We start from the raw sequence: 12,032 nt of genomic DNA on the forward strand, positions 1-12,032 counted from the left end.
GCTATATCATATTCATAGTGTAAGTAATTTTATACCCAATTAGAATAGGGCAGATTCTACATAAAAATGAAATAAATTTCCTAAAAACAAAACTATAGAAGACAGTGGGCCAGAGATTAGCATGGCACTTGGCACATGCAAAAATGAGGAAGCTTAACTGGTGAGATGGGTTGTAGTCTAAAACACATCAAGGCATAACACATAAAATCTACAATAATAATATTGTCTAAACTAGTATAAGTAAGCACTAAAACACAGGAATCTTTTTTGAAAATCTTAGTTCTTCCTTGGAAATTCAGGAATTTATAATAAGGACTAACAACCTTTCTTATATCGTACTTAAGACAAATATCCATATTGAATTGAGCAATTTACTTCAGGCTGAGAGAAAAGAAAAGTACAATTCTTAAATTTTACTCTTGTCTCTCATTTATCTTATTGTATATTTTAGTTTTACTGTTGACTTTAATGTATACTTAAACATAGTCAAAAATGATTGGTTCAATTTCCATGCATCTTAAAAATAAATTTAAATATGTGAATTAAGGAGTGGTATCACTACAAGGATAAGTTGGCACATGTTCTATTACACAGAAGATTCTAACACAATTGTTTCAATAAATAAGTCAAGCAGACAAAAAAGACTAAAAATTATATACAATTTGATAAACATAATAATAAGCTCAATTTACTAGACATAGTTGATACATATTTTATATATAATACATATTTTTCTTCAGCAAAGACAAAATATTTTTTCCACATTACATGAACCACGATAGAGAAAAAATTCTAAGAAATTAGTATAACAGAACCATGGACATGGATCACAATGAAATTAAGTTCCTAATAAATAACAATGACAAAACTAAAATTCCAATGTATTTAACACTATAAAGAACACAATAATATATGAGTCAAATAAGTGATAGATGATTAATGATGAATACACAACATATCAAATATTTTGTGATTCAGATAAATTAGCAATTGAAGGAAATATGTAACCTTAAGGGTCAGAAAAGAATAAAGGCTAAAATTAAATTGAGCAAGCACTTACCTGAATATGAATCCAAGAAAAGTAGAATAGAGACAATAATTATAATAGCAGAAATTAATAAAATAGAAAGCAAAGAACAAGCAGAAATCATTAACTGGGACAAAAATTAAGATTTTTTTAAGTTAGTAAATTTTTAAAATTCTAACAAGAATAATCAAGCAAAGACACAGAATGCACATATGACCAACAGTGTGAATTAAAAGTGGGATACAACTAAATAATGAAAAAAATACAAAAACAATGAGGGGATGCTATAAAATACTTTGTCACAATAAATTTTTAAATGTAAACAGATAACTAGACACATATAATTTTTAGATGACTCCAGAAAAAAATAAACCCAGAAAACATGAACACCACTTCAACGTGAAAAGGATGAACAATAATTTAAATTTTTACAAAAGGTAACACTGGCATCTTTTCAAGGAAGCCATCTTTCCAATTTTACCTTCCCAGAAACGAGAAAAATTCAGCCCATTTTAGTAGGTTTCAACAGGAAAAGATAAAGCAAAAAATGCTTAAATTTTTTTTAACTTTTAACAGGCCAATTTTATTTAGGGACATAGGTGAAAAATCATCAAGAAAATATTAGCATACTGTATCTAGAAATTTATTAAAATATACCATGAATGAAATGAAATTATTAGAAGCCTGCAAGTTGGGATCAAACAATCTTAATATATTGTGCTAGACAGTATTATTTTTCCTATCTATTCATTGCCTCAACTTGGAAGACAGTTATACACCCTCATCCCAGCCTTAGACATGTAGTTTGCCTTAGGTAATGAAATGTAAGTTCAGTGACAGGCAGAAACTTCAAGAGGCACCATGGGCTTCCTTATGGTTATTTTTCTTTCCTTCATAAAACCAGCAATGTTTAAGATAGAAGCTGTTCCACCAGCACAGATCTTGGACTGAAGACAGTGTGGATTAAGACTGCAGCCAATCTGTGATGGGCACTAGCACGAACAAGAAATAAGCCTTTGTTGCTCTAAGCTACTGAGTTTTGGGGGTTATTTGTTATTGCAGCTTAATCTAACCTATCCTGACTGATTTAGTAACTATCACATTAACAACTTAGAAGTGAAACTTTAAACGAACCACCCAATTTTTCTGTAACAGCTTGCAGTAAAATTCAATACCTATTAATGATAAAAAATAACAGTAAAATAAAAGGAACCATCCTTACTTCAACTAGGGGAGCCTACCAAAATCAATAGAAAAAATAATTGTAAAATGTTAGAAACAGTCTATTTAACATCGGGAAGGAGAAAAGTATGCTTATTATATAAATACACAAATAATATATATAATTGTATATGAATATATTACTTAGGTATTGTAGTTCCTAGTCATCACAAAAAGCTAAAGAAACAAAAACAAAATAAGTATTGGAAAAGAAGAAGAATAACTCTCATTAGTTACAGTGATATATTTGCTTACATAAAAAATCCTAAATAATCTATCAGTATCAGAATTAACATGAGTGTTTAAAATGAGACAAGCTACATAAAAACTGACTGTATTTCTACAGACCAGTAGCAAAGAGAAAATCTTTAAATTAAATATACAATGTAAATAGCAAAACATTGTAAAATCATCTAGAAATAATATTTAAGAAATGGTATAAGATATTTTTAACAATAGCTATAGAAGTAACTGAAAACGATTTGAAAAGACCTAAACCAAACAGGGAGAAACACACCATTTTCTTGAGTATCATAAATAGGCCATTTTGTTTCACATTGATATATAAATAAAATGCAATTCTGATTAGAATTCTAACATTATTTGTGTGGGACTTAATAAGACTGATCTAAAATTTATATGACAAAGTAAAGGGCCTAGACTATACAAAATATTCACGGAGAATGGCATATGGGAAAGACGTGCTTGCTGTATATGAATGCTTACTACAGTGCTATAATAATTCAGAGTATATGCTATTGACATAAAGATAAAGAAGAGATAAACTGAACAGAGGGTTGAGCATAGAAGTATTTCTGCATATGTATGAATGCATCATTTGTTAGAGTCATTGTAGTCCAGTGAGAAAAGTTTTCTTTAAGTAGTAGTCTGATTAGTGATTATACTTATCAAAAATAAACACAATGGATTCATATTTCATACCACGAACAAAATTCACTTTCAGGAAAATCAAACACCTACATGTGAAAAAAAAACACTCAAGAATTTTATTTAATGATGTACTTAAGGTCCTAGAAAATGCCTGGAACATAATTGGTAATCAATAAATTATTTGAATAAATATGGGATTCTATGAAATCAGAGTAATGAATGATTCCACAAAACACTTGTCTATAATAAACCATAAAGGAAATTCTGATAAGTTAAAGTAAAAATTTCTGTTCATCAAAGACACCATTAAAAATTATCAAAACATAAACCACAAACTGGGAGAAAATATTCTCATCAAATGTACATTAAAATGTTAGTATTTAGAATATATAAAGGATGCTGACAAATCAGTAAGAAAAAAACAGACACCTCAATTTAAAAAAAATTGAAAAGACATGAAAAGGCATATGGTGAAGAGACAATAGAAATCACCAGTAAACATATGGACAGGAGGGAAGATAGCTCTATTAGTAGTACTTTTTTTTTTTAAGCTGGAGGTGGAAACACGGTTGTCTAACTTCTTAATCAGTATGTTTCATTTATCTTACATATAAACATCTATATGTACATAGATATAATTTTTAAAGTCTGAGATATCATAATGAAAATGATAGTAAAACTAACAAAAATCAATGTCTGGATTTTAAAAGATACTTATTATAAGCTAATAGTAATAACATTAAAACCAATGATAGCTAAATTTTACTGTGTGCTTTTTATTTAGCCAACATTGACCAGATAATTTTACATATATTTTACATAATTATTGCATATATGTTAACAGGACATTTCCCATCTAATAAAATGACATTTTAATAGACCATCAAACCATGAACATAATTTAAGGATTAAGAAATATACCTTGCTCCCGCTTTTTGGAATCAAGATAGAGAAACACGAATGAGAATGGATGGTGGCAGAAATTACCTTGATGGATTTCAAAGACGTTTCTCCACACATGTTATTCAGCGTGTATCAAATGTCCACGCATGGGCACATTCATGACTTGAGCGCATTATTATGGTGATGCTTCTGCAAACCGATAATCATTTCTTACCTCCTCCTGACTCTCGTTGTTTTGGTGTTCATTCATTAACAATGAAATGAATTCTCCGAATTCAGCAAAGTGGAAGAACTGGCCACAATCATTCATTTGTCCATTCATTATTGAATGTCTAAAAAGGACCAGAATCTGTTTCAAAACATAACAAGCTCTCCAGGAGCTTACACTTAATTACAATGAGCAATTATTTATTTTTTTACATGTCACCATTATTCTCCATCCAATATTTCTTCCTATAATGAATTTTGCTGGGATCAATTTTAGACACTGTACAAACATTCCAAGAAGTAAAACTGCAGGGCAAAAATAATTAGGTCAAAAGATTTGCATTTCCACAGCTTCTTTGCCTCACCAGATCTCCAGGTACCGCAGTGTTTTTTCACTTCCAAGGCCCTGGAAATCCACTCATCCACTCATTGCTCTTTCCTGGTCATCTCACATCAAACAGGTGTTCTGTCAATCCCTTTCCTAGCCCTTCTGTAGACACTTCTGCCTGTGTCACCATGTTTTTTGTTTCAATCACATTTCAGTCTAGATTATTGACCATTTTTTGGTTCTCGCTTAACTTTTTCACTGCCGAATACTGTAAAGTATGTAATAATGACAGTTAAAATGTTTCCAGTTAGGGATCCCAGCAACCAGCAGGGTGAATGAGGTGAATGCCAAAGTCTGTTGCTAGGCAGGTTGAATCCATGCTTTCTGCCTACGAACCCCACTCACAGCTCCTCTGAGCTAAGTGTCCCCATTTCTGGGGGCCTGCAAACCAGACATGCTGAACAGTTTATGTGCACTCTGTATTTTTCCTAACAGATGGCTGGCTGGCTGTTTTTACGTATGAGAAGTAAGTGGAAGTAGCACCCCGAAAGCTCTATAGACAAACAGCACACTGAGCATGTTCCTGCCAAGCACTGTACAGAGCCTTTTAATTCTAATATGGGAGGAGATCCTGTCCCAGGTTTTCTGTGATGAATGCAAACGCAAAGCATAATTATATTCATGGTAAAAATAGGATGATTAGCACAAGAGCTCACGCCTGCTCTTTCATCTTCCGCACTAAGCCGCCTCTGCGTCCTTTGTTGGAGGAATGAGGCTTGCTCGGCTGGGAGGAGTGAACCTCACAAGGTCGTTTTGTTAATTTTTCCAACTGGAACTATCAGAGCCATAGGAATAAATATCTGGTGTCATTCTCACACGTTGGCAAATGTCGCTGGTCATCTGTTATAGTGACTCGCTGGCCTTAGTCAATGTGCAAACTTCCCAGACTGATTAAAGACTTTCCTATGAAACGCTGGGATGGGAGGGAGCTCAAAAGGTCAGAAATGCAGACAGTAAGTTATAACCATAAATGTTCCTTGAAATGAGATTTTTGTTTGGTCTCTTGGGGAATAACAACAGAAGCTAATCTATTCATTGAATTGATTTAAGGGTTACAACAAACCTTTCCCCCCGCAATAATTCCTTGCTTGTTACTAATTCTGATAATGGTGCTGGGTATTGAGAAATCCTCTTATAAGCATGTGGTACCCACATTTTCCACAGGCGTATACTATTTTTAAGATAGCACATATTTAGAATGGTTTCCTAAGCAGAGTTTAACGCCCAAGCTAGAGGCAATGTTCACATATACAGGTAGACCTTAGCATCAGTGTGTTTGAGTGTGTGCTCTCTGCATTCTCCGTGGGCTGTTTAGTCACCTTCTAAGATGTAAAACTGCAAGCTAATAAATAAAAAGTGAAAATGAGTGAGCTGTTGGCTCTAGTGATGACATTTGTAAAGAAGGCAAGTACTTTTGAAATAATGCGATATTGTAAGGTTGATTTGAAGGGTAGCAAACCGTGCCATTGTTAATTGTGTCGGTCTGTGACTTAGCTGATGGGGAAATCTGCCACTAGTTATTCTTTTAATAGAATATATTATAAATTAATATTTTGGAGGGAAAAAAGAAAAGAAAACACAGCAGATGCAAGAAATACTGTGATTACACCTCAGTGATTTTTTTCTTTTTTCATCCACAAATCTCACCTTCGTTTTGCGTATTTTCTTGCTGACATAAATTGTTGGAGATGGAGGACAGTTTATTAATGAAGAATGATTCTAATAGATAGCTAACGTGCCAGCCGATCAAGATTTTCCCCCACTAATGATGTGCCAGTGTAAGTAGCAATTGTCAAGAGCCTTCATCGGCCAAGAAGACGCCACACCCGTTGTGAGAACTGGGGACACATGAATAAAACTTTCCATAATGCATGTGAAAATGTGAGCATTGGAGCTTCCCATGCCATATCATAGACAAAACAAGCCTTTGGGGTGGGAGGGCTATATTTGACAGTGTTTCTATTTAGTTTAGGCTCCTGTTTTTGTGCCTAATCTCCTCCATGTACCTCTCCGTGTTCCCCACCCCAGGGCATTTGCACATCCTTTTCTTTCTGCCCCCAGCACTCCCCTCTGCGTGCACCACTTCACTCAGCTCAGAGACTTCACCAGGGGCTCTGGCTGCAAATTGTTGTATCCTTACTGCCAACTGCATATTAAAGTCGTTGTACAGATATTTTTTAATTAACAAGCACACTCTAATTACTGGGGATCTCAAATAATCAAATTAGGAGCTCTGCCTTGAGAAACTTAGGAAATGAGACATCTGAAATGAACTTCCAGTAAGGGTGACTATTTCAGGCTGTTGAAACAATCTTCTCTCTTATGCAGATTTTTGGTTTGTCAGTTTGATTAAAGCACTTTAAAAGGATTCTTCATGTGCAGGGCACCCTCCCAGGCATAAAAGAAAAAGTAGTTAGTCTATTTTCCCAGCCAAAGCCATTACATCATCTCCACTGGAAGCTTCTCTGGAGGAAGAGAGCAAATCAGAGCAGCCATGGCATCTTGTACAATCTCCCCGTGGGGGGACAGATGGCAGCACAAGGATATGGTACCCCTCCCTGCCCCACCCCAGAGATCACCTAGAGGGGGCTATAGCATCCTCTTAGTGGCAACTCAGACCCATCCTCTTAATTCTTCATGTTGTATAAAATGAAAGTTAAAAGACAACCTAAAGACTAGGAGAAAATACTTGCAAACGATGCTACCGACAAAGGATTAATTTCCAAAATATACAAACAGCTCATACAGCTTAATATCTAAGAAACAAACAATCCAATCAAAAATGGGCAGAAGACCTAAACAGACATTTCTCCAAAGAAAACGTACAGATGGCCAACAGGCACATGAAAAGATGCTCAACACCATTAATTATTAGAGAAATGCAAATCAAAACTACAATGAGGTATCACCTCACACCGGTCAGAAGGGCTATCATCAAAAAATCTACAAACAATAAATGCTGGAGAAGATGTGGAGGAAAAGGGAACCCTCCTACACTGTTGGTTGGTAAATTGGTACATCCACTATGGGGAACAGTATGGAGGTTCCTCAAAAAACTAAAAATAGAATTACCATGTGATCCAGCAATCCCACTCCTGGGCATATATACAGACAAAACTCTAATTTGGAAACATACGTGCACCCCAGTGTTCATTGCAGCTCTATTTACAATAGTCAGGTCATGGAAACAACCTAAATGTCCATTGACAGATGAATGGATAAAGAAGATGTGGCACATATATACAATAGAATATTACTCATCCATAAAAAAATAAAATAATGCCATTTGCAACCACATGGATGGACCTAGAGATTATTATACTAAGTGAAGTAAGTCAGACAAAGACAAATATCATATGATACCACCTATAAGTAGAATCTAAAAAAAAAAGGTACAAATGAACTTATTTGCAAAACAGAAACAGACTCACAGGCATAGAAAACTTATGGTTGCCAAAGGGAATAGCAGGGGAGGGGGAGGGATAAGTTAGGAGTTTGGGATTAACAGATACACACTACTATATTTAAAATAGGTAAACAAAGAGGTCCTATTGTATAACACAGGGAACTCTACTCAATATCTTGTAATAGCCTATAGTAGAAAGGAATCTGAAAATTATATATATATACTTCAGTTAAGAAACGGTTAAAAAGAGACAATTAAATAAAATTGACCCATGATAAAGAATGAAACATGAGGGGGGAAAGAACACAATTTTGCAATCAAAATCTACTACCCATTTTCCAGGAAAAAAAAAAACAAACTAATATTAACAGGATTCTGGATAGTAAAAACCCCATTTCTGTCTGTTCACTGTGAAGAGGAAAAAATTAAATGGTGATAATAAAATAATTTAACATAAATATTTCAAAGAAATGAGAATATTATAACTAATTTAAATTTATTTTTATTTCCTTTTTTTTTACATCTTTATTGGAGTATAATTGCTTTACAATGGTGTGTTAGTTTCTGCTTTATAACAAAGTGAATCAGTTATACATATACGTATGTTCCCATATCTCTTTCCTCTTACGTCTCCCTCCCTCTCACCCTCCCTATCCCACCACTCCAGGTGGTCACAAAGCACCGAGCTGATCTCCCTGTGCTGTGCGGCTGCTTCCAACTAGCTATCTACCTTACGTTTGGTAAAAATCCTATTTCCTAATATATAAATTGTAAAGAATACTTACTATATAATATTAATATTTATATATCAATAAATGAAATTATAATGAGAGTGCTTTGGTAAAATAAAATCACAAAGTGGAATTTTTTAAATGTGAGTCATTGGGCTTCCCTGGTGGCGCAGTGGTTGAGAGTCCGCCTGCTGATGCAGGGGACACGGGTTCATGCCCCTGTCCCGGAAGATCCCTCATGCCGTGGAGCGGCTGGGCCCGTGGGCCATGGCCGCTGAGCCTGCGCGTCCAGAGCCTGTGCTCCGCAACGGGAGAGGCCACAACAGTGAGAGGCCCGCGTACAAAAAAAAAAGTAGGTAAATGACCACTATTATTATTAACCGTGGCATAATAGAATAGCAGTCTGGATAACACTGTCTGCTTCTTGACTGTACTTCATTTCCTTGCAGTTACGAACATGCAAAGGTGCCTATTGCTTCCTGGATAACGTTGCTGCTCCTGAAGAGAAGCTCATAGTCCGGCCTCACTTCGCAGTTCTTCAATGACCGAGTCATGACCTTTCTTGCTCCAGGTCTTTGCTCCTCTTAGTTTCCTTCCTGGATGCCCTTTTTCCCACCATCCTCACCCCTCTTTACCTCCTGGGTCCCCTGGAGCACTATCTTAACCCTACCCTAGCACTACAGTCAGGGCCCTGCGTCTGCAGGTTCCACATCTGCAGATTCAACCAACCACTGGCAGAAAATATTCAGAAAAATCATTTCCAGGAAATTACAAAAAGCAAAACTTGAATTTGCCGTACACTGGCAACTGCAGCTCTTTACCTAGCATTGACATTGCATTCGGCATTGTAAGTAATCTAGACGTGATTTAAAGTAAATGGAGGCTGTGTGTAGGGTACATGCAAATACTACACCATTTTACATACTTGAGCATCTGGGGATTTTGGTGTACACAGGGACCCCTGGAACCAATCCTTCCCAGATACCAAGGGACTGTATGTTGAAATCAGCTCTTTGTTAGGTTACGGCTTCCACTAGACCATTAAAAGCTTCAGGGCAGGAATTATGTTTCACTTTTTACTCCTGTGTCCTCTGAATTTACCTCAATAACTTCATATTTTTATTAATTTTTATTGGACTATAGTGACTTTACAATGTTGTGTTAGTGTCTGCTGTACAGCAAAGTGAATCAGCTATATCTATACATATATCCCCTCTTTTTTGGATTTCCTTCCCATTTAGGCCACCACAGATCACTGAGCAGAGTTCCCTGTGCTCTACAGCAGGTTCTCATTAGTTCTCTATTTTATACATAGTAGTGTGTGTATGTCGATCCCAATCTCCCAGTTCATCTCACGCCCCCTTCCCCTCTTGGTATCCATACATGTATTCTCTACAGCTGTGAAGCTATTTCTGCTTTGCCAATAATAACTTCATATTTTAGATGTTCAATAAATGTTAGGTAAATGAATAATTAGGATTATCAACCGATATAAAGCATTGCTGTCTTTTCTGAGAGAGACACTCTCTTCCATGTCTAGACCAGTGGTTCTCAAGTGTGGCTGTGCATGAGAACCTCTAGGGAGCCTTTAAAACAGAGCAATGCTCAGAACCCACCATTCTAATTATCAGAATTCCTGAGAAGTGGTGCCCACACATAAATATTATTTTACACATATATTTTTTTCAGTCATAAATATTTTTAAAAGGTTCCAGGTGATTCTATTGAAATGCCTTAATTGAGAACTCTGGTCTAGAATAATATATTTACTATTCAGTTCATAATAATATTTGCAAACAAAAATCTAAAACCCTCTAAATCTAAATCCCTACCCCTGGTGGTATACCTTTAAAAGGTTCTAACTAATAACAAGCACTTAAAAGTTTGTGAAGGTTCAGATGTTATTAATCAATTTTCCAGTAATTCTAAGTGGCTTTATTACCCTACCATGGTGGAGGTTATTTTTTGTTTCCGTCAGGTAACGTGGATGAGTTTAGCACAACTGTGCCTGCAGGATTTTATTTAGCTGCAGAATTAGGCTATGAAGATGTCAGTACTTAAATGTCCTAACTTCCATTTGGGTCATGGTAAAAAAGTCCTGGGTGAATAATAAATTTTAAAATTTATGTAAAAATGTCCTCTCTTGAATGTCCTGTATGCATCCAAAGTTCCCAATTAAGACTCTAGTCACTGAAACTTCTTACTGGTATTTCTAAGTTCAAATATGTGCTCTTTTTTAGTACTGTTTATTATTTAAGTTTTAGTCCGTATTTGAAGAGTCATTGAAAACGTTACAGCTGGTTATATTCTTTCCACTAATTAGAGTGACGACAATACAGGTAAAGTTGGAGTTTCTTATGCATATAGTTCATGGTTTATAAGAGTCTAAGTCAGAAAGTTCAGCTAGATCATTAGTTATGTTTATGTTATAACAATATATTATGTTATACAAATATTTAATTCAACATAGCTCATTTTCAATCCTTGAGGTTTAAAAAAATTAGAGCTATAGATCTTGATTTTATTCTAAAATAAAATCCCATTTTAAAAGGGATAATTCTCCATGTCATTATTTTGATATCCATTTTAAAAGGGATAATTCTCCATGTCATTATTTTGATAGGAAAATATTACTATTAGTATAAATTATTATCATGAATTTTTAAATCCATGTCAGTGCTATTTATAAAAACTCGCATATAGTAAGAAATTAAACCAATGAAGGTATTTTAGTAGCTTGAATTTCCTTTGTATTTGGAATTTCCTCATTTATTGATCAGTATCAAATTTTCCTGTGTTTTCCATACTCAATTGAAAAGTTGACACTAAATTTAATTTTTTACATGTCACAAAACTTGGAAGGATCATGTAAATAGTTAGTTGTGATAATCTAGTTTATATTGTCAGAATGAACTCTTCTAAAGGTAGACCAGAAAAATCTTCTAAAATTGAAAGACAAAATGTAACTTTGGGACCAATGTCCTGAGAAAACTGGAACAGTGAAAAGAAACATTAAATGATTTCCACCGGTTTCAGAGCTAAAACTTAATACTTGCTTCCAACTTACATACCACTATTTTATTTATATATGTTTAAAGCATTAAAGAAAGAGCAAAAGAAAAAATATGGGGATTTCAATCAGCCAATATGTCAGCTATATAAGTTACTTTTTTTTCAATGTTGTCTTCTGGGTTTGAGTACTATTGCTGTTGTTGGAAGGTAATACCTAGGTTTCAAACTGTGCTTGAGTTCAGAGGG

This window comes from Delphinapterus leucas, chromosome 5 (assembly GCF_059928025.1).
Source record: "Delphinapterus leucas isolate spDelLeu-1000000601 "Yukka" chromosome 5, BTC_Dleu_Yukka2, whole genome shotgun sequence".
In the NCBI taxonomy this organism is placed as follows: domain Eukaryota; kingdom Metazoa; phylum Chordata; class Mammalia; order Artiodactyla; family Monodontidae; genus Delphinapterus; species Delphinapterus leucas.